The sequence below is a fragment of the Cebus imitator genome, unplaced genomic scaffold, assembly GCF_001604975.1.
Source record: "Cebus imitator isolate Cc_AM_T3 unplaced genomic scaffold, Cebus_imitator-1.0 Scaffold333, whole genome shotgun sequence".
NCBI lineage: Eukaryota > Metazoa > Chordata > Mammalia > Primates > Cebidae > Cebus > Cebus imitator.
In genome coordinates, this window is record NW_016107648.1 from 469,977 (window position 1) to 494,624 (window position 24,648).

At 43.9% G+C, this 24,648-nt stretch overlaps 1 long non-coding RNA gene across 1 annotated transcript in view; it reads left to right on the forward strand.

Moving 5' to 3' along the window:
* Positions 1-19,415, forward strand: part of LOC119467800 — a 21,805-nt gene extending 2,390 nt beyond the window's left edge. The window contains exons 2-3 of the long non-coding RNA XR_005196422.1: positions 14,039-14,043; positions 19,404-19,415. This is a non-coding gene — a long non-coding RNA (uncharacterized LOC119467800). The remainder of the gene's footprint in view (positions 1-14,038; positions 14,044-19,403) is intronic.
* The last annotated feature ends 5,233 nt before the right edge of the window (positions 19,416-24,648 follow it).

The following is a 24,648-nucleotide window of genomic DNA, read 5'->3' on the forward strand; positions in this document are numbered from 1 at the left end:
TGTGAAGCAGAATGATACAGACAGGAAAATTTAAGGCAGTTAAGTGAGATCTAATTTGGCTGACTGTGATTCAACCAACCAGTAATTTTTGTTCGCTGTATTTTCATAGAACAATAATTTATGGGACCTTAAAAACTCCTGACGAGTAAATTATATTGGCTCTCGTTTTAGTTGATGCATATTTAAGCAAGAGGCAGCACTAAAAAAGAACAGCCTTGGGTTTCAATTTTGCCTTCAGCACAAATCAACCATCAGGCAAATCTTAATGCTTAATCTTTCTTAACTTCAATTTTTCCGTCTCTTAACTGAGGATGATAATGCTTCCTCTGCATAGTTGCTTCAAGGATTAGAGACATTGTATGCAAAGCACCTAGTAAGGTGTCTAGCATGTAGCAGAAACTCAACTGTGGGGGTGGGGGGGGCTGTTGTTTTGGGTGCTGATGGTGGTTTATATTAATATGTAATCCTGTGGCTTGAGCATTAGACTTGGAGTCATAGGACCTGCGTTTGCGCCATGCCTCTCCCATTTAGTAATGTGATATTGTTGAAGGTATTTAGACTCATTCATCCTTAATCTCATCACTCGTAAAAATGAGTATACTTTCCCTTCCTATTTTTGTTTTGAGGCTCGTATGAAATATTTATTAAATATAAATGTCAAAATTGAATATCACTGCCACTAAATCTTTGAAAACTAGTCACCTAGGTTAAAACAGACATGCCACCATACGGTATGCAAGGTATCACTGTAATGGAAATATGGGGTAGAATGTTATCTATATTTTCAGAAGTCCTGCAAACAACAATAAAAAAGAGTCTCAAATTAGTTGAGTATGGGTGGCATGTTCCTATAGCCCAAGCTACTTGAGAGGCTGAGATAGGAGGATCTTTTGGGCCCCAAGAGTTAGAGGCTGCAGCCAGCTGTGATTGTGCCCTCCAGCTTGGGTGCCAGAGTGAGACAAATTTCAAATTAAAACAAGAAATGTATAATTAGCAAAGGGAACGATTCTCAATTTTAAGGAAGAGGACACATTCGAACAGGCTTACAATAGGCACAAAGGACTGTCCACGCCTGCGTGGCATCAGAAAGGATCAACTGCCATCTGTCCGGGTCCTTTATCAGATCATCGAAGAGTCCTAAAGTTCAGAGGGAGTAGAGATAGTGCAGCCACCCCTCTGTGTGATGGAAGAGGAAACTGAGGCTCAGAGAAGGGCAGTGACTTCATCACAAGGCCACCGCAGCAAGGGGGCTGAGGAGCGCGCTGCCGCCTGCCTCTGTCACTGGCAAGCTCGGGATTTTGCATGACGACACTGCCAGTTCTGTTCCGATGTATACGCCGTGGGCTTTAGGTCTCTGCATCTGGTAAGTGGGAAATACTGGAGAGCAAATCCAAGGCTGCCTGCTAAGCTGAAGGTTAAAATCGCCCCAGACTGTTTCTGTGTAAGGCCGGGGAGGCGCGGGGCAGGGGGCAGCGAAGGCTGGAAATCCACATCGTAAAGCTCCTTCCATCCTTGTGCATTGATGATATCATCCAGGAAACATTTCAACAACATGGATGGAACTAAATGTCTTGCCAGGTGGTAGCTCGTGATATACACAGACAGCCCCTGACTCACAAAGAAAGACTACAGAGGTCCCATACATACAAACAGCTGCCGCCGTCCGCCCAGCCCCCACCACCCTGCAGCTGCCGCGGACCCTGTGAAAAAAATTAAAAAAGAAAGAAAGGGATAGAAAAAAAAAATTGGATCACTTGCAGATTCCACACATTCAGAGGCAGAGGAAGGGGAAAAACTGTGGAAAGAGGAACAGCATAAGGGAATCGACTCTCAGGATAAATTTTCTGCCATGGGTGATCTAGCAGCAATTCCCTCTTTGCCCTGAAAAGTCTCCTCCTGGGAATGACAGTCCTTTCCAATCCACACTGCCAGAAATTTTATCAATGTAGCATTCTTTCCTCAAAGGCCTTTTTGGAAGAAGGAAAGCAGGGAATAAATAATAATTAATTTTTTTTTTTTTGGAGGCAGAGTCTTGCTCTGTTGCCAGGCACCAGGCTGGAGTGCAGTGGCGCGATCTCGGCTCATTACAACCTCCACTTCCGGGGTTCAAGCAATTCTCCTGCCTCAGCCTCCCGATTAGCTAAGACCACAGGCATGCACCACCACGACCAGCTAATTTTTGTATTTTTTAGTAGAGACAGGGTTTCACCATGGTCTGGATCTCTTGACCTCGTGATCCACCCACCTTGGCCTCCCAAAGTGCTGGAATTACAGGCTTGAACCACCACGCCCAGCCAATAATAATTAATTTTAACTGACCATTAGAAATCTCTTTTGGAATGTCACTCTCCTTTTGGGGTTGTTGTGAAGACAAACTGGATTAATACACGTAGAGTCCTTAGAACTGTGCCTGATAGATGGTATAACTCTGAGAAGTGTTATAAAAGCACCAGCTAAAACCCATTTCCTGATCTGACCCTGGCCTCCCAAAGTGCTGGGATCATAGGCATGAGCCACCACACCCGGCATGCAGTAGTTTTTGAGTAGGAAGCTTGGAGACAGAGATCCCCATAGCTGGGAGATGCAGAAAAAAGGGCAATTTGGAGGAAGTTGAAAATGAACACGGACCTATGTGAAATTTTATTTACATCTAACCCTACACCCAGGAGATGGGGAAGATTTATATCTTTCATCCCACCCACGACTCCAGATAACTTGGTAGGCTACAAGATGGGTTAAATAAATTTTTGTGGGCTGGTTGGAAACAGAACGCTTCCACTCCCATTTGTAATGTGTTTCCTTGGGGAAATGCGTGCTGAGTTCCAAACAAATGACTTGTAATTTAATACAACATGTGTATAATTCTGCGTCTCCATGGGCTGGGCACTGGACTAGGTGCTGAGGATATTAAAATAAACAAAGCAAGGTTCCTGTCCTTGGGCAGCCGGAGCCCTGTGAAGGAGGGAAATGTGTGAGGAACTAAGGGACAACGTATTAAGCGCAATAGGAGAGGTGTGTACAAAGTACTGCAGGAAGTACTGAGGAAGGAGACTGGGAAATCGCTTTTAAATGAACTTTTGTAATCCAACTCCGCTGCAAGCTGGTAGCTGCAAGCAATGGATTAGAAGCTACAGGAAGGAGGTGCTCACCATTTAGTACAGAATGAACTCATTCTTCAACAGGACCTTTGGTTGTTTTTTTCCTTGGCAAGCAGTGTTATCAACACCTGTGTTTTTTCCCAAGAGATGAGCAAGAGTGATGATTGCGTAGTCTCCGAACTCAGAGTGCTCAGGTTTGAATCTGACTTGCACTTACTAGTGAGATGGCCTTTACCTAAGTCTGCTTCCTTGTCTGTAAAACAGGGCCAATGAATATACCTTATTTCTAGAGCTCCTGGGAGGACTTTCTCTGGGGACTGACATGGAGTCAATTTCTCACTCAGATCTGCCTACTCTTTTTTTTTTTTTTTTTTTGGGACGGAGTTTCGCTCTTGTTACCCAGGCTGGAGTGCAATGGCGCGATCTCGGCTCACCGCAACCTCCGCCTCCTGGGTTCAGGCAATTCTCCTGCCTCAGCCTCCTGAGTAGCTGGGATTACAGGCATGCGCCACCATGCCCAGCTAATTTTTTGTATTTTTAGTAGAGACGGGGTTTCACCGTGTTGACCAGGATGGTCTCGATCTGTTGACCTCGTGATCCACCCGCCTCGGCCTCCCAAAGTGCTGGGATTACAGGCTTGAGCCACCACGCCCAGCCCTGCCTACTCTTAACTGAATAAGGCAGGACTCCCCGGCTTCAAATAACTTCATGCAGTAGAGCTGTGTTTTGGAGAGATAGTTTTAAATGATACACAAATGAGCATTTATTTATTTATTTATTTATTTATTTGAGATGGAGTCTCGCTCTGTCACTCATGCTGGAGTGCAGTGGCGCAATCTCAGCTCATGACAACCTCCGCCTTCTGGCTTCAAGCCATTCTCGTTCCTCAGCCACCTGAGTAGCTGAGACTACAGGCACAAACCGCTACACCTGGCTAAATTTTGTATTTTTAGTAGAGATGGGGTTTCACTATGTTGGCAAGGCTGGTCTTGAACTTCTAACCTCATGTGATCCACCCACCTCGTCCTTCCAGAGTGCTGGGATTACAGGCATGAACCACTGCGCCCGGCCCAGATGACCATTTTTAAATTTGCAGTGTATATTTATTTTCATATGTTGGAGAAAATTATATATATACATATATATGACCACATCAAACCCTAAATTTTATAAATATTGCCACTTAAAATAAATTTTTCTAAAAAAATATGGAAAATGAATTCACTTAAAGAAAACTAGTAAATAACAGAAGGGAAAGGAATAGGAGAAAAAGACATGAGATTTGGAAATGCAGCCTCTGACAGCCCCGCTTCATGTATTTTCTCACTGTAATGAAATTCAAAACTTTCCTCTGTGACTGAGTAAAGGCCCCATTTTCTAACGCCTGAACCGAAGGGAAAGTGCATCTGAAGAGCAGAAGCGAATGTCTTCCGCAGAGTCACGCTTTCTTGGCCCCAGTTTCAATCCTGGTGGAAAAATTTCCTGAAGCCGACGACAGCTGAGCTCCCCGCCTGGAATTCAGATGCTCGGAGGAGGAAAATTGTACCCGAGGTCCTGAGGGCTCCTGGGCAGCTTGTGACATGCATGACTCAGGAGAGTGGACCTGCCACCTGCCCACCTCCACCCCACAAACTGGGGGAGCTTCAGCTGGGGTGCGGGGGGGATTTGGGTCTGGGGGAGGCAGCAGGGAGAAGCCACAAAGAGGGAGCAGAAAAGCAAAGAAAGGAGCAAAAGCACAGGCCTGCATCACACCCCGGGTTCCCCACAAGTTGTAGGGAGGTTTCTGATGCACCCAGTTACCTTTATCCCTTTTGTGTAAAAATCACCTCCAGGAAAGTCCCAGTGTCAAATGTGCACTGCAGTGCCTCTGAAGCCAATGGAATGATCATGCCTAGATGGGGGTTTCCCTGGGGTTGGTGACCCCATTAGGGCTCCTCCTGGCCCTGTGGTGTCACTCCAACTGACCAACCTACATACAGCAAACAGTGTGTTGAAGACACACAACACTATTCTCTAAGGTCTTTGAAGATGTCCATGAAGTAGAGGGTTAGCAGCATGTCAGTGCTAGGTTTTGTGCTCTCTTACTATTTGGGGGTAAATGCACCCCCTAACTGAGCATCCTGACCTTCCCTCCATCCACCTGCCCACAGTCTTCATTCCCTCTGATATGCAAGGGTCAAGGTGTTGAGCACCTTGTGGGATCCACCCTGAGAGAGAAAGGTGCACAGAAAAGTGAACTCATGAGCCCATGGGCAGGGCTTTCAGGTAAATCATTTCAGCCTCATTCATTTCAGCCTCAAGAATAGGGTTGTCAGATAAAATGCAGGACACCCCGTTAAACTGAAATGTTAGAAAAACAACAAATAATTTTTTAGTATAAGAATGTCCTTAATACTACATGGGACATACTTAAACTAAAAAAAGTTCTTGTTTATTTAACATTTCAGTTTGACTGGGTGTCTGTACTTCTCTTTGCTCAATCCGGCATCTCTACTCAAGAGCACTCCCCTGAAGCTGGCTTTATTATTCCTGTTTCAAAGGCAGGGAAAATGAGACCTAGGGAGACTAAGCAACTTGCTTGTGAGTGTTAGAGCAGAGACGGGATTTTCAGCCAGACCCACTGATTTTAAAACCAGTGCTGGCTCCACAGCACCACAAAAGAATACAAGCATTAAAGTAAGGGGTTAGATGGGATGCAAATGGGGGAAACTGAGGCATGCTTTAAGAAATTTGGGGATTCGCGGATGCTTTGCTGGGAATGTAGCTAATCACTCAATAAACAGTTGGTGGATGTAATTGAATGGAATTATCGCTATGCTTGCCAACTAAGACTGCTCCCCTCCTATAAACAGTCTTAAGAAAAGCCTTGCTTCTCATGCCTAGCTAAGGTCCCCCTTCAACACTATACTTCAGCGCTTGGAGGCAGGCACTTCCCCACATGTACAGGCAGTGGTAGATGAGGTCATGGGACATAGCTCCAAGAGAAGCTTCGAGTCACATTACATTCATTTAACACATGGAGGAAACCCACAAGGACTGAAGGAACGGGCTGGCCCAAGGCGTCAGCCAGGCCTGTCTTGGCGGGACCACCTTCAAAGCTCAGCGTGTGCAGCCCAGTTGCCTTGTATGAACCAGGCTGCCTTGCCAGACCCCGAAGATGTCTATCTGCACTTCAGTCAAGTTCTTTTAGGGGTGCGGAAGCTGCGGTAATAGGGCGAGGGGAGGAGTGTCCTGCTGGAACCCTTTCTTGTCTGAAGATGGGACGAATCAGTACATGTAAAGTTGCTGTGAGTCTGATTTCTTTCCTTCTCAGATTTGTGACACTCTGAGTTTACACACGGGAATCTGGACGAGTGTGTGCTGCTTCCAGATGTTCATAAGCCTCCAGGTCCCCAGGGAGAATTACTGTGACTCTGTGCATAGGAGAGCATCTCATCCTTCTCATCTTAAATGCCAGCCTTTCCCTCTAGCCTCTCCTTGGAGGAGCCATGAGAGGGTGAAGAGCAGAGTAAGGACCAAGAAAAATGGTATCTAAAGAAAATGTGGGCCGGGCACAGTGGCTCATGCCTGTAATCCCAGCACTTTGGGAGGCAGAGGCGGGCAGATCACTTGAGAACAGGAGTTCAAGACAAGCCTGGGTAACATTGTGACACCCCGTCTCTACTAAAAATACAAAAAATTAGCTGGGCCTGGTGTTGTGCACCTGTAGTCCCAGCTATTTGGGAGGCTGAGGTGGGAGGATCACTTGAACACGGGAGGTTGAGGTTGTAGTGAGCCGAGATTGCACCACTGCACTCCAGCCTGTGCAACAAAGGTGAGGCCCTGTCTCAATAAAAAAAGAGAGAGAGTGAGAAAGAAAGGAAGGAAGGAAGGAAGGAAGGAAGGAAGGAAGGAAGGAAGGAAGGAAGAAAGAAAGAAAGAAAGAAAGAAAGGGAGAAAGAAAGAAAGAAAAGAAAGAAAGGAAGAGAAAATGTGAACCCAAATCCACCATCACTAAGAAAGTCGGCTACCTTCTAATCATTTTATTTTCTGATGATCACAGTAATATATACTTATTTTAGAAAAATTGAAAATGCGGAACAATAAAAATAAAGCAATAAAAACAACCCATAATGCCATCATTCAGGGATATAACCTCTTCTAAAATTGTAGTATATTATTTTCTAAGAGTCTCTGCACATGTAATAAACACCATTGCCCTCATATGTCATATGACTTTTTTTTAACCTAACAAATCATAAACACTTCCCTCACATTATTAAAGGCTCTGCAAAGAATCTTAATGACTTTGATGGATGGATTGAAAATGGCCGGCCGGGCGCGGTGGCTCACGCCTGTAATCCCAGCACTTTGGGAGGCCGAGGCGGGTGGATCATGAGGTCAAGAGATCGAGACCATCCTGGTCAACATGGTGAAACCCCATCTCTACTAAAAAATACAAAACATTAGCTGGGCATGGTGGCGCATGCCTGTAATCCCAGCTACTCAGGAGGTTGAGGCAAGAAGAATTGCCTGAACCCAGGAGGCGGAGGTTGCGGTGAGCCAAGGTCGCACCATTGCACTCCAGCCTGGGTAACAAGAGTGAAACTCCGTCTCAAAAAAAAAAAAAAAAGAAAAGAAAATGGCCACAATTTATTAGCTACCCTTGCTGAACATTTAGATTGTTTTTAGTGTTTTTCCAGAGAGAAATCAGACAGCAGTGAACATCTCCACCGACATTTATATCAGACCCTTGGCATATGGTGCCCCCGTGTTTAGAATCTAATATAAAGTGATCTGATCTGACCCAAAGATATGTCTTATGTTTTCTGTTTTACTGTGCTCTGTGAAGAGCGGCGTGTCTTCCAGAGGCCCCAGCAACTGTGCTAGCTGGAGAACCACTGGACTCAGTTATAGAACAGGGACTCCACGGCCCCTTATCAGATGGAGGGGGCTCCAATGCAGAAGTCGCAGGCCCAGGCTGGGCATGGTGGCACACACCAGTAATCCCAGCACTTTGGGAGGCCAAGGTGAATCGCTGGAAGCCAGTAGCAAGTCCATGTCTGTACAAAAAAATTTTTTTTAATTAGCCAGGTGTGGGGGTGCATGCCTATAGTCCCAGCTTCTTGGGAGGCTGAGGTGGGAGAACTGCTTGAGCCCAGAAGGCAGAGGTTGCAGTGAGCTGAGATCACACCAATGCACTTCAGCCTGGGTGGCAGAGCATGACCCTGTATTAAAAAGGAAAAGAAGTCCCAGACCCCCTTAGACTCAGGCCAGTGTCCGTGGGGCACAGGAGGGAGTGAGAGTGAAACCCCAGGAACAATTTCAAGAACCCACTGTGCGATCTAATTCCACCAAGGACAGGAAGCTCTAAGTCCACAGAACTGTGCCGCTTGGAAATTTTACAAAACCGTTGCTTGCTGATTTAGTTAATAATAATGTTGAGATCCAAATTTTCTCTAAAAGGGAGTCTTAAATATTCTCCACTTGGACAGGGCTGGCTTAAAAATAAACAAATAAGTTACATAAGCCCACATTTTGGAGGATCGGGTTTTGGAAGCCAAGGCTCCCGTCTTGCAGTTGGGCCTCACGTGCGACCTGGGGGTGGAGCAGCAGGGGTGCTTTCCAGCAGTCCCTGAACCCAGATGCTAATTGGAGTGCCAACACCCACCAGGCTCCCAGGCAGCATGCACCCTATGGTGCCTAGAAGACACTCCCAGTGCTTAGAAGATAGTGAAGAGGAACAAAAAAGCAAGCATAACCACTGGTAGCTGATGATAGACTTCTTTTTCCCTTACTCTCTCCCCCAGCGTTAGAGGTTTTGAAAGGTTTCATGGTGTTATCCAAGAACTATCATCTGCTTAAGAGCTGGGAGCCTTTTGGTGGGAAGTGAGGTGATGACTGTATATTTATTAGAAAGCTCCTCCAGAAAAAAACATGTCAGATTACCCAAGGAGTTACTAATGCGGATGGAGCCCCACTGTGGACCCAGCTGTCAGAGCCACTGCAAGGGAGAGAAGAGGTCCAGGGGTCTGGTGGACTCCAGAACCCCCCATGCATTCCTAGAGTAATACAAATATGAGGCCTAGGTGAATCGCTTGAAGCCAGTAGCAAGTCCCTGTCTGTACAAAAGAGAATTGTTTTAATTAGCCAGGTGTGGTGGTACATACCTGTGGTCCCAGCTTCTTGGGAGGCTGAGATGGGAGGACTACTTAAGCCCAGGAGGCAGAGGTTGCAGTGAGCTGAGATCACACCAATGCAATGAGTCCATTCATGCAAGTATTTATGTAACGTACTTAGTGTGATCTTAGAAAGTAGGACAACAAGCATATGAAAAAATGCTCAATATCACTGATCATTAGAGAAATGCAAATCAAAACCACAGTGAGTTACCATCTCACACCAGTCAGAATAGCTATTATTAAAAAGTCAAAAAATAACAGATGCTGGCAACGTTGTGGAGAAAAGGGAACAGTCCACATTCTTAGGGGGAGTGTAAATTAGTTCAACTGTTGTGGAAAGCAGCGTGGCGATTTCTCAAAGGGCTAAAAGCAGAAATGCCATTCTACCCAGCAATACCATTTCTGGGTATATAGCCAAAGGAATATATTAATAAATCATTCTATCATAAACACACATGCACACAAATGTTTATTGCAGCACTATTCACTATCACCCCTATTCATAATAGCAAAGACATGGAATCAACCTAAATGCCCATTAATTACAGATTTGATAAGGAAAATGTGGTACATCTACAGCATGGAATATGATGCAGCCATGAAAAGGATGAGATCCTGTCTTTTGCAGGAATGTGGATGGAACTGCAGGCAATTTTCCTTAGCAAACTAGCACAGGAACAGAAAACCAAATACTGCATGTTCTGACTTATAAGTGGGAGCTAAATGATGAGAACTCATGGACACAAGGAAAGGAACAACAGACACTTGAGGGTGGAGGGTGGGAGGAAGGAGAGGATTGGGGAAAGTAACTCTTGAGTACTACTAGGCTTAGTACCTGGGTGACAAAATAACCTGAACAACAAACCCCTGTGACATGAGTTTACCTATATAACAAACTGACACATGTACCCTTGAAACTAAAATAAAGGTTAGAAAGAAAGAAAGAAAAAAAGTAGGAGACCCTGAGGGCTCCTCAGTCTGTTGGAGCTGTTATAACAAAATACCATAAACTGAGTGTTTATAAACAACCAAAATTTATACCTCATAATTCTGGAGGCTGGAAAGTCTAAAATCAGGATGTCAGCAGATTCGGTGCCTGATGAGCGCCCACTTCCTGGTTCATAGATGGTGTCTTCTACCTGTGTCCTCACAAGTTGGAAGGGGTGAGAGGTCTCTCTGGGGCCTCTTTTATAAGGACGCTAACCCCATTCATAAGGGCCCCACCCTTGTGACCTAATCACCTCCCAAAGGCTTCATCTCCCAATACCTTGGGAATTAAGATTTCAATGCATGAATTTGGGCGGTGGGGGAAGGACACAAACATTCAAACTATGGCATTGTGACCCTAAGGGTTAAAAGGTAAAATATAGTATGTCCTACCCTCAAATTGCTTACATTATTAATAGTTAAGGAGAATAGATGTGTTCACAAATAGTTGTAATAACTAGAAAATGCTACACAGCCATTATGAAGGGCAATGTAGACCGGGGATTTACATGGGTCAGGAAAGCAAGGTAATTGAATCATGGGAGCAGGTCTTTCCCAAGCTGTTCTTGTGGTGGTGAATAAGTCCCAGGCGATCTGATGGTATTAGAAAGGGCAGTTTCTAAACTCCCTCCTGCCTGCCGCCATGTAAGGTGTCCTTTTGCTCTTCCTTTGACTTCTGCCATGATTGTGAGGCCTCCCTAGCCACATGGAACTGTGAGTCCATTAAACCTCTTTTCTTTATAAATTACCCAGACTCAGATATGTCTTTATTAGCAGTGTGAGAACAGACTAATACAATGCGTTTTTAATTATTGCTCAGATTTCTCTTCTGATTTTCCTGAAGCTCTTTTTCACTGTAAGTCTGTGTGACCCATCAAGTATCAGTGCAAGTTTACCTTCAAAGAAGCACATCTAAACAATCAAAGGAAATTAAAAAAAAAATACTTTAATCTCTGATTTACATCTTTCAAAACAAGATTAAAGAAGATCGAATGCAGAACACTCCAGCAACACATAGCTCCTAAATTCTCCCCTATCTAATGCGATAGGCTTCATCCCTCTCTATATATTCTTAGGCCACAAAGAATATCCTCTCTCCCTTCCCTTCCCTTCAGTGTCTCAACTTTTTATTTTTATATTTTTATTTTATTTCACTGAGACAGAGTCTTGCTCTGTCGCCCAGGCTGGAGGTGCAGTAGCACTATCTTGGCTCCCTGCAATCTCCGCCTGCTAGGTTTAAGCACTTCTCCTGCCTTAGCCTCCTGAGTAGCTGGGACTACAGGCATGTGCCACCATGCCCAGCTAATTTTTTGTATTTTTAGTAGAGATGGTATTTCACCCTACTGGCCAGGCTGGTCTCAAACTCCTGATCTTGTGATCTGTCTGCCTCAGCCTCCTGAAGTGCTGGATTACAGGCATGAGCCACAGCGCCCAGCCTTCAACTTTTTATTATAGTCATGTGTCCCTTAACAATGGGGACATGTTCTAAGAAATGCACTGCTAGGCAATTTCATTCTTGTGTGAACATCGCAGAGTGTACCTACACAAATCTAGATAGTACAACCTACCACCCGTCTAGGCTATATGGCTCAGTAATAGGCTACACACCAATTTCTAGGCTGCAAACCAGTATAGTGTGTGACTGTACTGAGCACTATAGGCAATTGGAACACATTGGGAAGCGTGTGTGTATCTAAACATAGAATATATACGGTAAAAATATGGTCTAAAAGATAAAAAATGGAATACTTGCATAAGGTACTTACCGTGAATGGAGCTCACAGGACTGTAAGTTGCTCTGAGTGAGTGAGTGGTGAGTGAATGTGAAGGCCTAGGACATTACTGTACACTACTGCAGACTTTATAAATGCTGTAAGTAAGGCTACACTACATTTATTTAAATTTTTGTTCTTTTTTCAATGATCCATTAACTTTAGCTTACTGTAGCTTTTTTACATGTTAAACTTGTTGATCTTTTAAAACTTTTTGACTCTTTCATAATAACATTTAGCTTAAAACACATTGTGCCAGGTGCAGTGGCTCACACCTGTAATCCCAGCACTTTGGGAGGCTGAGGTGGGTGGATCACAAAGTCAAGAGGTCGAGACCATCCTGGCCAACATGGTGAAACCCCATCTCTACTAAAATACAAAAATTAGCTGGGCGTGTTGGTGCACGCCTGTAGTCCCAGCTACTCGGGAGGCTGAGGCAGGAGAATTGCTTGAACCCGAGAGGTGGAGGTTGCGGTGAACCAAGGTTGTGCCAGTGCACCCCAGCTTGGCGCCTGGCAAAAGGGCAAGACTCTGTCTCAAAAAAACCCAAACCAAAACAAAACAGTAAACACATACTGTATAGCTGTATAAAAATATTTTCCTTATACCCTTATTCTAAAATCTTTTTAACATTTTTAAAATCTGTTTTACTTTTTAAACTTTTTTACTTTTTTTCCTGAGACAGGATCTTGCTCTGTCACCCAGGCTGGAGAGCAGTGGTCAAATCACGGCTCATTTCTGCCTCAACCTCTTGGGTTCAAGCAATCCCCCTGTCCCAGCCTCCTAAATAGCTTGGACTATAGGCGTGCCCCACCACATCTGGCTAATTTTTAAATTTTTTGTAGAGATGAGGGTCTCATGTTGCCTAGACTGGACTTGACCACCTGAGCTCAAGCGATCCTCCTGCCTCAGCCTCCTAAAGTCCTGGGATTACTGGTGTGAGCTACCACCCAGCCTACTCTTGGTTAAAAGCTAAGACACACATACACGTTAGCGTAGACCTCCACGGGGTCAGGATCATCACCGTCTTCTCCTTCCACAGCTCATCCCACTGGAACGTCTTTGGGGCAATGCCATGCATGGAGTTGTCATCCCCTATGACAACAATACCTTCTTCTGGGCACCTCCTGAAGGACCTGCCTGAGGCTGCTTTACAGTTAACTTTTCTTTGTACATAAGCTGGAGTACACTCTAACATAACAATAAAAATGTGGTATAGTAAATACAGAAACCAGTAACACAGTCAATTTATTATTATCAAGTATTATGTACTGTACATATGGCATATTGTATGTGTAGATTTTTATAGGACTGGCAGAGCAGAAAGTTTGTTTACATCAGCATCACCAATCATCAATGCATTACTCATAAACATGTAAGTAACGCATTGCACTGCAATGTCACTAGGCGATAGCAACTTTTCAGCTCCGTTATGATTTTATAAGACCACCCTCATATATGTGGCCTATCATACACAGAAACTCTGTGATGCGGTGTGTGACCATATTCAATTCCTTTTTGCAAGGCAGAGAACAGGGAAGAGTTGGAGCACACATTCTTGTTAATAATCGTTCATTCTTGTTAATAACCACCTGTCCCATCACTCACAGACAGGGCTGTCCAATGCCACTGGTAGGGCCTGAAACTGGCACAGCTCCCCTAAAGCCAGTGTGTTTTTCACTCCAGTTCTTTTGATGTTCCCAATGCAGACAACTAGAAGGCAATTTAATCTTTTGCAGTAAAACTGAAGTGCTGGAAAATCTTTCTAAAACATGTAAGTCTGGTTAGTGGCGGGCTAGGACCTGGCTGATCCCAGCAGCCTTCTTACCAGGATTGATAATAGCCTGTGTGGTCTGTCCTGTTAAAGAAAAGATGTAGGAGGGCGCAGTGGCTCACACCTGTAATCCCAGCACTTTGGGAGGCTGAGGCGGGCAGATCACTTGAAGGTCAGGAGTTCGAGACCAGCCTGGCCAACATGGTGAAACCCCCATCTCTACTAAAAATACAAAAAATTAGCCAGTTAAGGTGGCATATGCCTGTAGTCCCAGCAACTTAAATAACTGAGGCATGAGAATCTCTTGAACTCCGGAGGTGGAGGTTGCAGTGTGCCAAGATCGTGCCACTGCACTCCAGCCTAGGCAACAGAGCGAGACTCCATCTCAAAAAAAAAAAAAAAAGAAATATTAGCCAAGCATGGTGGCAGGTGCCTGTAGTCCCAGCTACTTGGGAGTCTGAGGCAGGAGAATCATTTGAACCTGGGAGGCAGAGGTTGCAGTCCGAGATCATGCCACAGCTCTCCAGCTTGAGTGACAATGTGAGACTTCATCTCAAAAAGAAGAAGAAGAAGAAGAAATGTATCCAAACACTTGTTAAAGACAGTACTGTGGACTATTCAAGGGGCCCATGGCCTTAGGTACAGGGATCACTGCAATGGAGTAGCACCAGGGGAGAGAATTGGACTCAACTCTGACTGTAGCAGCAAGCAGGGACTGACAGCCAAGGAGCAGGGCGGGGGCAGTGGATGAAAAATTACTAAAACAAAATATCAAGGATGGAGAGTTCCTGTCTTGGTAGGATTTTTGCTGAAGGCAGGCCAGGGTGATAAGCTATCACGGCAGGTGACCAGATACCAAGGGTGGGGCACTTTGCTTGACTGATTTAGTAGGATTCTTGCTCAAACTGGATTCTACAAGGACAGAAAGAAAGGCCCAAGGTCGGGACCTCAGGACCAGTCAGGCAGAGGACTCAGGGGAGGCTGAGTCAAGTTTTGGTGAAAGGAGATGATCTTTGTCAATCCCCGTAACGGACTGGGGTGGGAGGCCAAGTCCAGGATGTGGGACTGGCTCCGAGCTCCAAAGTATCCTACGCAATACCAAGGACATGAAAACGTCCCAGAGTTGCCCAGAAGTATAGTTTGTCAGAAGGTACAGTAATAGATACTAATCGGTCTATAAATGAAGAACTTTTTAAAAAGATAGTTACGTTGGGCTGGGCGTGGTGGCTCACACCTGTAGCCCCAGCACACTGGGAGGCCAAGACGGACAGATCACCTGAGATCAGGAGTTTGAGACTAGCCTGGCCAACATGGTGAAGCCCTGTCTCTACTAAAAATACAAAAATTAGCCGGCATCTGCCATAAACCCAGCTACTTGGGAGGCTGAGGCAGGAGAATCGCTTGAACGGGGGAGGCAGAGGTTGCAGTGAGCCGGGATCACGCCACTGCACTCCAGCCTAGGGGGTAGAGTGAGATTCTGTCTCCAAAAATAAAAAAGGATAGTTACGTTGTTTTGCAGGAAGGAGGAATTGGTGTTTTGAAGAAGGGCTTGTATTTTTTAAAGTGGTTTTTCTTTAGTGGCACACTTCTTAAGGTATTTTTCACTCTCAAAGTTCTTGCTGTGTCTTTTGCCACACTCTACCTGTGTCAAATGGCAAATTTAATGGAAGCTGTTGGGAAGACAGAGGCAGCAGACAGAAGAAAAAATGGTTTCTCTTCTCAGCACCGCTGTCAGGGTAATGTGCTTTCCTCATTGCTGCAAAGGAAATCGTAAGAGCATTTTGCCCACTCCAAACATCTGAAATTGGAATTACGAGGTTGTATGGAGAAGGCCAGGAAAAATAATTTCTTGGGACGGTTTGATGCTTTCTGAGGCCTTTCACTAGTGACCTGCAATACTAATTATCCAGCCTCCCTCCGTCTCCACCTCAGCCTCCGTCTCCACCTCAGCTTCTGAATAAGACATTTGTATGGTGATTCATAGGCTGTGAGTGCCAGCGTCAGTAACCAGGCCACTGAGATTCAATCCCAATGCCTCTTAATTCTGTACTAGATTCCTGGGATCCCCACAGGTAAATCCAGTCTATTTGTAAGCCAGGCAAAGGTTGGGTATAGAAACAGGACTGGGGCTGGTTGCGGTGGTAATCCCAGCACCTTGGGAGGCTGAGACGGCAGATCAACTGAGGCCAGGAGTTCAAGATAAGCCTGGCCAACATGGTGATATCCCATCTCTACTAAAAATACAAAATTAGCTGGGCCAGGTGGCACATGCCTGTAATCCCAGCTACTCAGGAGGCTGAGGCAGGAGAATCACTTGAACCCGAGAGGCAGAGGTTGCAGTGAGCCGAGATGGCACCATTGCACTCCAGCCTGGGCGACAAGAGCAAAACTGCCTCAGGAAGAAAAAAAGAAAGAAAGAAAGAAAAGAAAAAGAAAGAAAGAAATAGGACTGGAGACAAATAATTCTGGCTGGGCGCAATGGCTCACGCCTGTAATCCCAGCACTTTGGGAGGCTGAGGTGGGCAGATCACAAGGTCAAGAGATCAAGACCATGGTTCTCTACTTAAAAAATACAAAAATTAGCTGATCATGGTGGCTCTCACCTGTGTTCCCAGCTACTTGGGAGGCTGAGGCAGGAGAATTGCCTGAACCCGGGAAGCAGAGGTTGCAGTGAGCCGAGATTGCACCACTGCACTCTAGCCTGGCACCTGGCAACAGAGTGAGACTCTGTCTCAAAAAAGAAAAAAAAAAGAATTCTGATGAGCATCTACTTAAATATAGAGACTACAATAACTTCTTTCTGCTCCCCTTTTTAAAAAGAGACCAATGTATAAGAAGTCCTGGTTCTACCATTTATTATCTGTGCGACCTTTAGCAAGTTACTTAATCTCACTATGCCTCAATTTCCTCATCTGTTAAGTGGGGATAACATTGTTACTTAACTCATAGGGTTTTTTATGATGCTTAAATAAGTTAATATTTGTAAGGCAATTGGAACAGTGCCAGGTACACAGTGAATACTATACAGGTACAGTTGAAATGGTGCACGTGGAGATGGTAGTGCTGCCGGAAGCTGGTCCGCACTGTCGTACGCCCAGCTGGGCCATGTTTGCGCTGCCAGACGCGGAGCAGTCGTGGCTAGCGATTGGGGTCGTAAAGTCGAATGGTCGTCAGTTGCATAGGTGGTAAGTCGCTCAATACCTGTATGGTGTTTGGTAAATACACTTTGAGAAAAGAGCCATGTTTAATGGAATCGAGCAAACTAGTCTGAAGGGCAGTGTTGCCTGACTGTGCTCTGTGGACCCAACCACTCTCTTTCTTGCGGTGGCTGAGAGAGATCCCCTGAGGCCAGGGTTGAGCAGCCCCTGGCAGTGAGGTGCTGAGAGCCACAGGTCAAGGCTTGGCCATTTGCTTTCACAGACCTGCTGAGGTCCACTCTCAGAAACTAAGTCAGTGCGATTCAAAAATGTTCACTCTCATACTCACTAAAAAAGAAGTCTGAAAACCATCCTTCTTTATATGTTTCTAATTTACCTGAACTTTAATTTACTATTTATATTTAAGATTAAATGATTGCAAAAGATGCTCAATGTATTATACAAATTTATACTTGAAAATAAAACAGCTGCGTCATTGTTTTAAATGACTTTATTATCCATGCAATATCCCAGAAATTTGCCTCCCCACTATCACCCGTTTTAAAAAATACACAAATGAGGCCTGGCACAGTGGTCCACACCTGTAATTTCACCGTTTTGGGAGGCTGAGGCGGGAAGATTGCTTGAACCCAGGGGTTCAAAACCAGCCTGGGCAACATGGCAAAACTCCATCTCTACAAAACACACAAAAAATTGGCTGTGTGTGGTGTTGCATACCTGTAGTCCCAGCTACGCAGGAGGCTGAGGTGAGAGGATTACTTGAGCCTGGCCTTGCATCGCTGCATTCCAGGCTGAGCAACAGAGTGAGACCCTGTCTCAAAAAAAAAAAAAAAAAGAAAAAACCCACAAACAAGCTTTTCTTTTACAATCAGAAATCTAACATTATTATTGTATCTCTTTGAACCTCTATTTCTGCTTTTCTTTCACCTCAGAATTTTATTATAATGTGTTTCTATGTGTTAAAGTCTTTTTTTGAGCATCTTTTTGTACTCTGTAACACATATGTGAGTACAGTTGTTTTTCCTCTGACTACTAGGCTCTAAATGTAAAAGAAAAAAACCTTCTAGATGTAAGTATCGCAAGTTATTAGTAGTATACAACTGAACAAAACAACACAAATATATTTTAACTTTGATGTATGATTATAATTTTAAAGTAATTTTAATACATCTCAATTAGATGGATGGAGATACTTACTGCCAGCAAGTTCATATACTCACAAATATTACATACTACTGGGAAGAGATGAGGTCTAGAACCATTTCTATTCCTTCTTTTCTTTTTTATAGATGTGAACACAGAGAACGTTTCTTCCCATAAATAAGTAGGTGGGGGCGGGGCGTGGTGGCTCATATCTATAATCCCAGCACTTTGGAAGGCCGAGGTGGGCAGATCACCTCAGGTCAGGAGTTCAAGACCAGCCTGGCCAACATGGTGAAAACCTGTCTCTAGTAAAAATACAAAAAAATTAGCTGGATGTGGTGGTACATGCCTGTAATCCCAGCTACCTGGGAGACTGAGGCAGAAGAATCACTTGAACCCAGGAAGCGGAGGTTACAATGAGCTGAGATCATGCCGCTACACTCCAGCCTGGGCGTTAGAGTGAGACTCCATCTCAAAAAATAAAATAAAAATAAAAATAAATTAGCTGGGCGGGATGGTGTTTGCCTGTAATCCCAGCTACTTGGGAGGCTGAGGCATGAAAATTGTTTGAACCCGGGAGGCGGAGGTTGCAGTGAACTGAGATGGCACCACTGCACTCCAGCCAGCCTGCGTGACAGAGCAAGAATCTGAAACACACACACACACACACACACACACACACACGCACACACACACGTAAAAAAGTAGATAAGAAGGGAAATAATTTTCTTAAAGCACTGGCAAACAATTCTTTGAACTCCTTTTAGATGGCATGTCCAAAACATAAAATAAATAAATAAATCTTAAGGATCTATCGCTTTGGTTACGTCTCCCTACAGTTTTGTCAAAAGCAAATAATTAGAAACCATTCAACTTGAGAACGGGTTTATTGTTTAATGTCTCATTTTTTGAAGTACACTAAAAAGGCCAAGACTTTTAAATAAATATTATTTTACCTCCTATCCTTACACTTAGAGGCATATTATTAAATCTGTCTCAGAACAAATTGAGAGAATAAAAAATTTTTACTTACACATCTTTTGTAATAGAACTAACATTAATGCTTTTATCTTGTGGACCTTAAATAAAATTTTGTCAAAATCTTGGAGCTACTGATTTGGCTCATTCAACTGATGAAAAATGTTTCATCATATAACCTAATTTTCAAGTCAATCAGCCAAATTAGATATATTTCTTGTCATTAAAAGTATGACTTTATTGTTAAATTTGTGTCAATATTCATTTTGAAGAATATTATAAAAACCACTGAGAATAAATTTGCATGCATCACATAAGATAGATTACTAAAGAGCAGTCAAGTTTACATTGATATAGATCTGATTTAATTAATTTTATTCATATTAAACAGGGTAAGAATGCTATTTCTCATAACTTGATTTGCAATAAAATGGTATATTCTGTTATTAAAATTATGTTATTTATGAAGCCAGAAATGTGATAGAAAGCAAGATAGTCTTTCCTTAAGCTGTGTGAGTGTGTGCATATAACTCTGATGTGTGACCTTGGGCATAAATGAGAATTATGTTTAAAAATAAGAAATACCTGAGCAAAGGACTCACACCCATAATGCCAGTGCTTTGGGAGGCCAAGGTGGAAGGATCACTTGAGGCCAGAAATTTGAGGCTGCAGTGAGCTATGATCACACTACTGTACTCCTGCCTGGGCAACAGGGCAAGATCCTGTCCCTGTATTTTAAAAAAACCATAAATAGGCTGGGCGCAGTAGCTCATGCCTGTAATCCTAGCACTTTGGGAGGTCAAGGTGAGTGGATCACCTGAGGCTGGGAGTTCGAGATCAGCCTGACCAACATGGAAAACCCGGTCTCTACTAAAAGTACTAAATTAGCCGGGCATGGTGGCACACACCTGTGATCCCAGCTACTCGGGAGTCAGAAGCAGGAGAATCACTTGAACCCCGGAAGTGGAGATTGTGGTGAGCCGAGATTGTGCCACTGTACTGTAGCTTGGGCAACAAGAGAGAAATGCTGTCTCAAAAAAAAAAATCATAAATAATGTTGTTAGTCCTCATGCTCAAACTTTTCTGTTTATTGAAGTTATTTAATAGGAAACAAAGAATATCTCTATACTGCTAAAACGGATCCAACCTGCCACATGTGCCAAATAAGAAGCAGAAAATGTATGATTTTGGCCGGGCACAGTGGCTCACGCCTGTAATCCCAGCACTTTGGGAGGCCAAGGCAGGTGGATCACTTGAAGTCAGGAGCTTGAGACTAGCCTGGTCAACATAGTGAAACCCCATCTCTACCATAAATACAAAAATCAGCCGGGTGTGGTGGCATACACCTGAAATCCCAGCTACTTGGGAGGCTGAGGCAGGAGAATCGCTTGAACCCGGGAGGTGGAAGTTTCAGTGAGCCAAGATTGCATCACTGCATTCCAGCTTGGGTAATAGAGCATGACCCTGCAAAAAAAAAAAAAAAAAAAAAAAAAAAAAGAAAAAAAAAAAAAAAAAAAAAAAAAAAAAAAAGGAAGAAAGGAAGAAAGAAAATGTATGATTTGATAAAATCTATACCTCATGGAATAGTAGACACAAACTCTGAAAGACATAACCTAAAATTTGTATCTGCAGGTTTTATCGTGGAAATCTTAATAGTTCCAGAAAACATTGCTACATTTATTGAAGAGTCAGCATCAATAATTAATCTGCAGGGCTCAACTGTTGTCAGGTGCTTTCCTTAACAACCAATAACAAGTCCTAAGAAGAAGACTTTTCTTAAACACACAAATTCCCCTAATACACACACACACACACACACACACACACACACAGATACACACTCAACAGATGCTGCCATTAATAATCGAATTCAAACGCAGGAGCAAATGGATTATGCAGTACCTGTTCATCAGATAATAATAGTCAATATTTAATGAGCACTTACTATGTGCACTCACTGTTCCAATACCTGAATACAGTAGCTAGAAAGAATCACTTGCCCTCAAGCAGATGGAAATAAGCTACTTGTAGCATTTGCTGCTTGCTTTGCTTTGTTCTCATGAAAATCTCCCTTGAGAGCAGCAAACCATTTGAGAGCAGTGCTGGTTTAGAGGGTGGTGCTGCCCCTCCATTCTACAATTTATCTTGACTGGAAACATCACTTCATGGACTAAGACACCCAACTTCTAAGCCAAAACCTGGTCCCTATGAGCAACATAAGAAGGTGAAAGGCAGGTCCTAGACATGGGACTTGGATTAATAATGACATGAGGGTTTCCCAAAATGATAACTCACATTGGACCTGAGTTTGGTACCCAAGAGGCTTTCACATCATGGATAATACACCATGATATGATTAGAAACAGGTGAGGGTGTCTGTCTTCCTTTTCTACAGTGAGAGAAAGGAAAAGGACTTATGGAAAGGGAGAAGCTGCCAGGATATGCATGCCTCTCTTCCAGGGCTCCGGAAGGAGCATCAAAACTATCCTTACCCAGGTACTTTGTGGACAGTCTTCAGGGGGTTTGAAGACATTAGCCTATGGGTAATTTCCTTGAATACAGGGGACGCTGTTTTAGCTGTTTGAGCCTTCTCCAACAGAATATAAGAGCAGAAGATATTTACTAGCTATGTCTAGAGTAAGCTGTCAATCAATGCCTGTTGCATTGAGAAATGACTGTGAGTTTTGTTTGGGATTTTGCAGATCAATTTCTTGAGAAATAGCATACATATATTGAAATGTATAGAGTGTGGCCATGCATGACGGCTTATGCCTATAATCCCAGCATTTTGGGAGGCTGAGGCTGAGGCAGAAGGATCACTTGAGCTCAGGAGTTTAGCACCAGCCTGGGCAACATACCAAGACCTTGTCTCTACTAAAAATAAAAATAATAGCCAGGCACAGCGGCACACACCTGTAGTCCTAGCTACTCAGGAGGCTGTGGGAGGATCACATGAGCCCAAGAGCTCAAGGTTGCAGTAAGCTATGATTGAACCATGGCACTCCAGCCTGGGCAACAGAGCAAGATTCTGTCTCAAGAAAAAAAAAAACATATAGAGTGATCCTTTCAAGTGTGCCACTCAATTATGATTACATATACACACTCCTCTACCATCCAGATCAAGAGAGAGAACAGCCCCAGCTCCACAGAGGGTTTTCTTGTGTCCTTTTTCAATCTATTATCCAGGTAACATCTGCATTGGAAGTGCCCAAGACCACCCAGTTTCAATGACTCGCCAGGATGACTCACGAGACTCAGAACATAGTCATACTCATGGCTATAATTTATTACAGTGAAAAGATAAGAAGCAAAATCAGCAAAGGGGAAAAGTGCAGGGAGCAAAGTCCAGAGGAAAGCAGGAGCCAGCACCAAGAGTCCTTTCCCAACGGAATCATGCAAGACCCATTTCACTCTCCCAGCAATGAGAGGAGACTATATGTGTAAACTGTGGTCTACCAGGGAAGCTCATTAGAGACTTAGTACCCAAAGTTTTAATGGGCGCTGATCATAAAGGCACGCTTTGTCTACCACATGCAAAATTCAAGGCAGATACTCAGTATAAACCATATTGTCTAGGCACGGTGAAACATGCTTATCAATTAAATATTCACTGAGAATACTCTGAAAGCCAAGTTCCCAGATGCCAGGCAAGAGCTAACCTTTCAACCAGACCTTTCTAGGGATACCAATCTCAGGCCTGCTATGTAAACTCTTCCGCTAACCAACATCCTGAGCATACATTTGTTTGTCCCATTCTTTAAATTATTTTTTGAGACAGAGTCTCGCTCTGTCGCCCAAGCTGGAGTGCAGTGGCACAATCTCAGCTCACTGCAACCTCCACCTCCCAGTTTCAAGCAATTCTCCTGCCTCAGCTTCTCAAGTAGCTGGGACAGCAGGCTGCACCACCACGCATGGCTAATTTTTGTATTTTTAGTAGAGACAAATTTTCACCATGTTGACCAGGCTGGTCTCGAATGCCTGACCTCAAGTGACCTGCCCACCTGGGCCTCCCAAAGTGCTGGGATTATAGGCATGAGCCACCACGCCCAACCCAATTCTTCAACTTTGTAAATAGAATGATATAAAACATACTCTTTTGTGTCTAACTTTTTCACTTAAAATAATATTCATCTCAGTATTTGTCCTGAACACACAAATTCCTCCATACACACAACACAGATGTTGCTATTAATCATCAAATTCAATCGCAGAACAAAAGGATTATGCAATACCCACTTATTGGATAAAAATGGCCAGTTTCTAATGAGCACTTACTATGTGCCAGTTACTATCCGAAGTTATTGATATATGCTAGCACTTAATCGGTTCTCAAAGCAACTCTATGAGGTGGGTCTGATTAACATCCTGTTGCTGGATGAGGAAATGAACAGAGACCAGTAGGCTGGCGGTTGGGAGACACAGCATGCAAACCTAGGAAGCCTGGCCCCACCAGTTGAGGATGAACCATCACCACACATTGCCTTGCTGCCATGTAAGCCCATTTCTTATTATTTCCATTCCATAATAAGCAAAAGCACCGGAATAAACAGGATAACAGCCCTCCAAAATGTCCACATCATAGTCAACAGAGCCTGCGAATATGTGACCAAAGGGGCTTCGCAGTTGTGATTACATGAGGGGTCCTGAGGTCGGGAGAATATCCTGGATTCTACAAGCGTCCTTATAAGTGAAAGAGGGAGACAGATAAACCAGAATCAGAGAAGGGGATATGATGACAGAAACAGAGGCTGGAGTGAGGCAGTTGCCGGCTTTGAAGATGGAAGAAGGGGCCATGAGCTAAGGAATTCAGGCCCCTGGAAGCTGGGACATTCAGAAAAAAAAAGCGCAGCCCTGCTGACATGCGCTTATAGCTCTACTAAGACCCATGTCACCTTCTGAGCTCCCAAACTGTAAAATAATAAATTTGTGTTGCTTTAAGCCACAGAACTAATGGGAAGTTATCACAGTAGCAACAGGAAATGAAAAGGCATTAATTGGTGGAGGGATGAATATTCACAAACCATTTCATACGAGCTGATCACAGCCACAGGTTGCCGCAGGTTGCCCAGAGCAACAAAGAGGCTCTTGCTTCCATATTGAAAATGAAGGTGCCTCTTGTCTCAGTTTTGGAATCAGTAAAGGTTATCCAGAGACGTATTCTCATTTTTACTTTTACAAAGTTGACTTTGGTGGTTCTTTTTATGAAAATTTCTCCTTGCTTCTTTGTTTCAGTGTCAATTTTTTTTTACTTGAAGACTTTTTAAAACTTTCCTTTCCTAAACATTTTCCACTGGGTTTGAGCCCTGGATCTGTCTTTCAACTTGCTCCAGAACGCTGGTATCACCATCATCGCTAGCATAATAAATCATGGAACTATTACCCTTGTTCAGCATAAGCACCTTCTCCGCTCCCACAGAATTACAATCGCTGCTGTCAGATTGCCTTCCCACAGCTCAAGCTCCACACCACAGCCAGAGGAACTTTTTAATCCAGAAATCAGACACCACCAGTCCTGTTCTCCAGTTCCTTCCCTGGCCCCCTCTTATGCTCAGAATGAAGAGCAGATTGCTCAGCCTG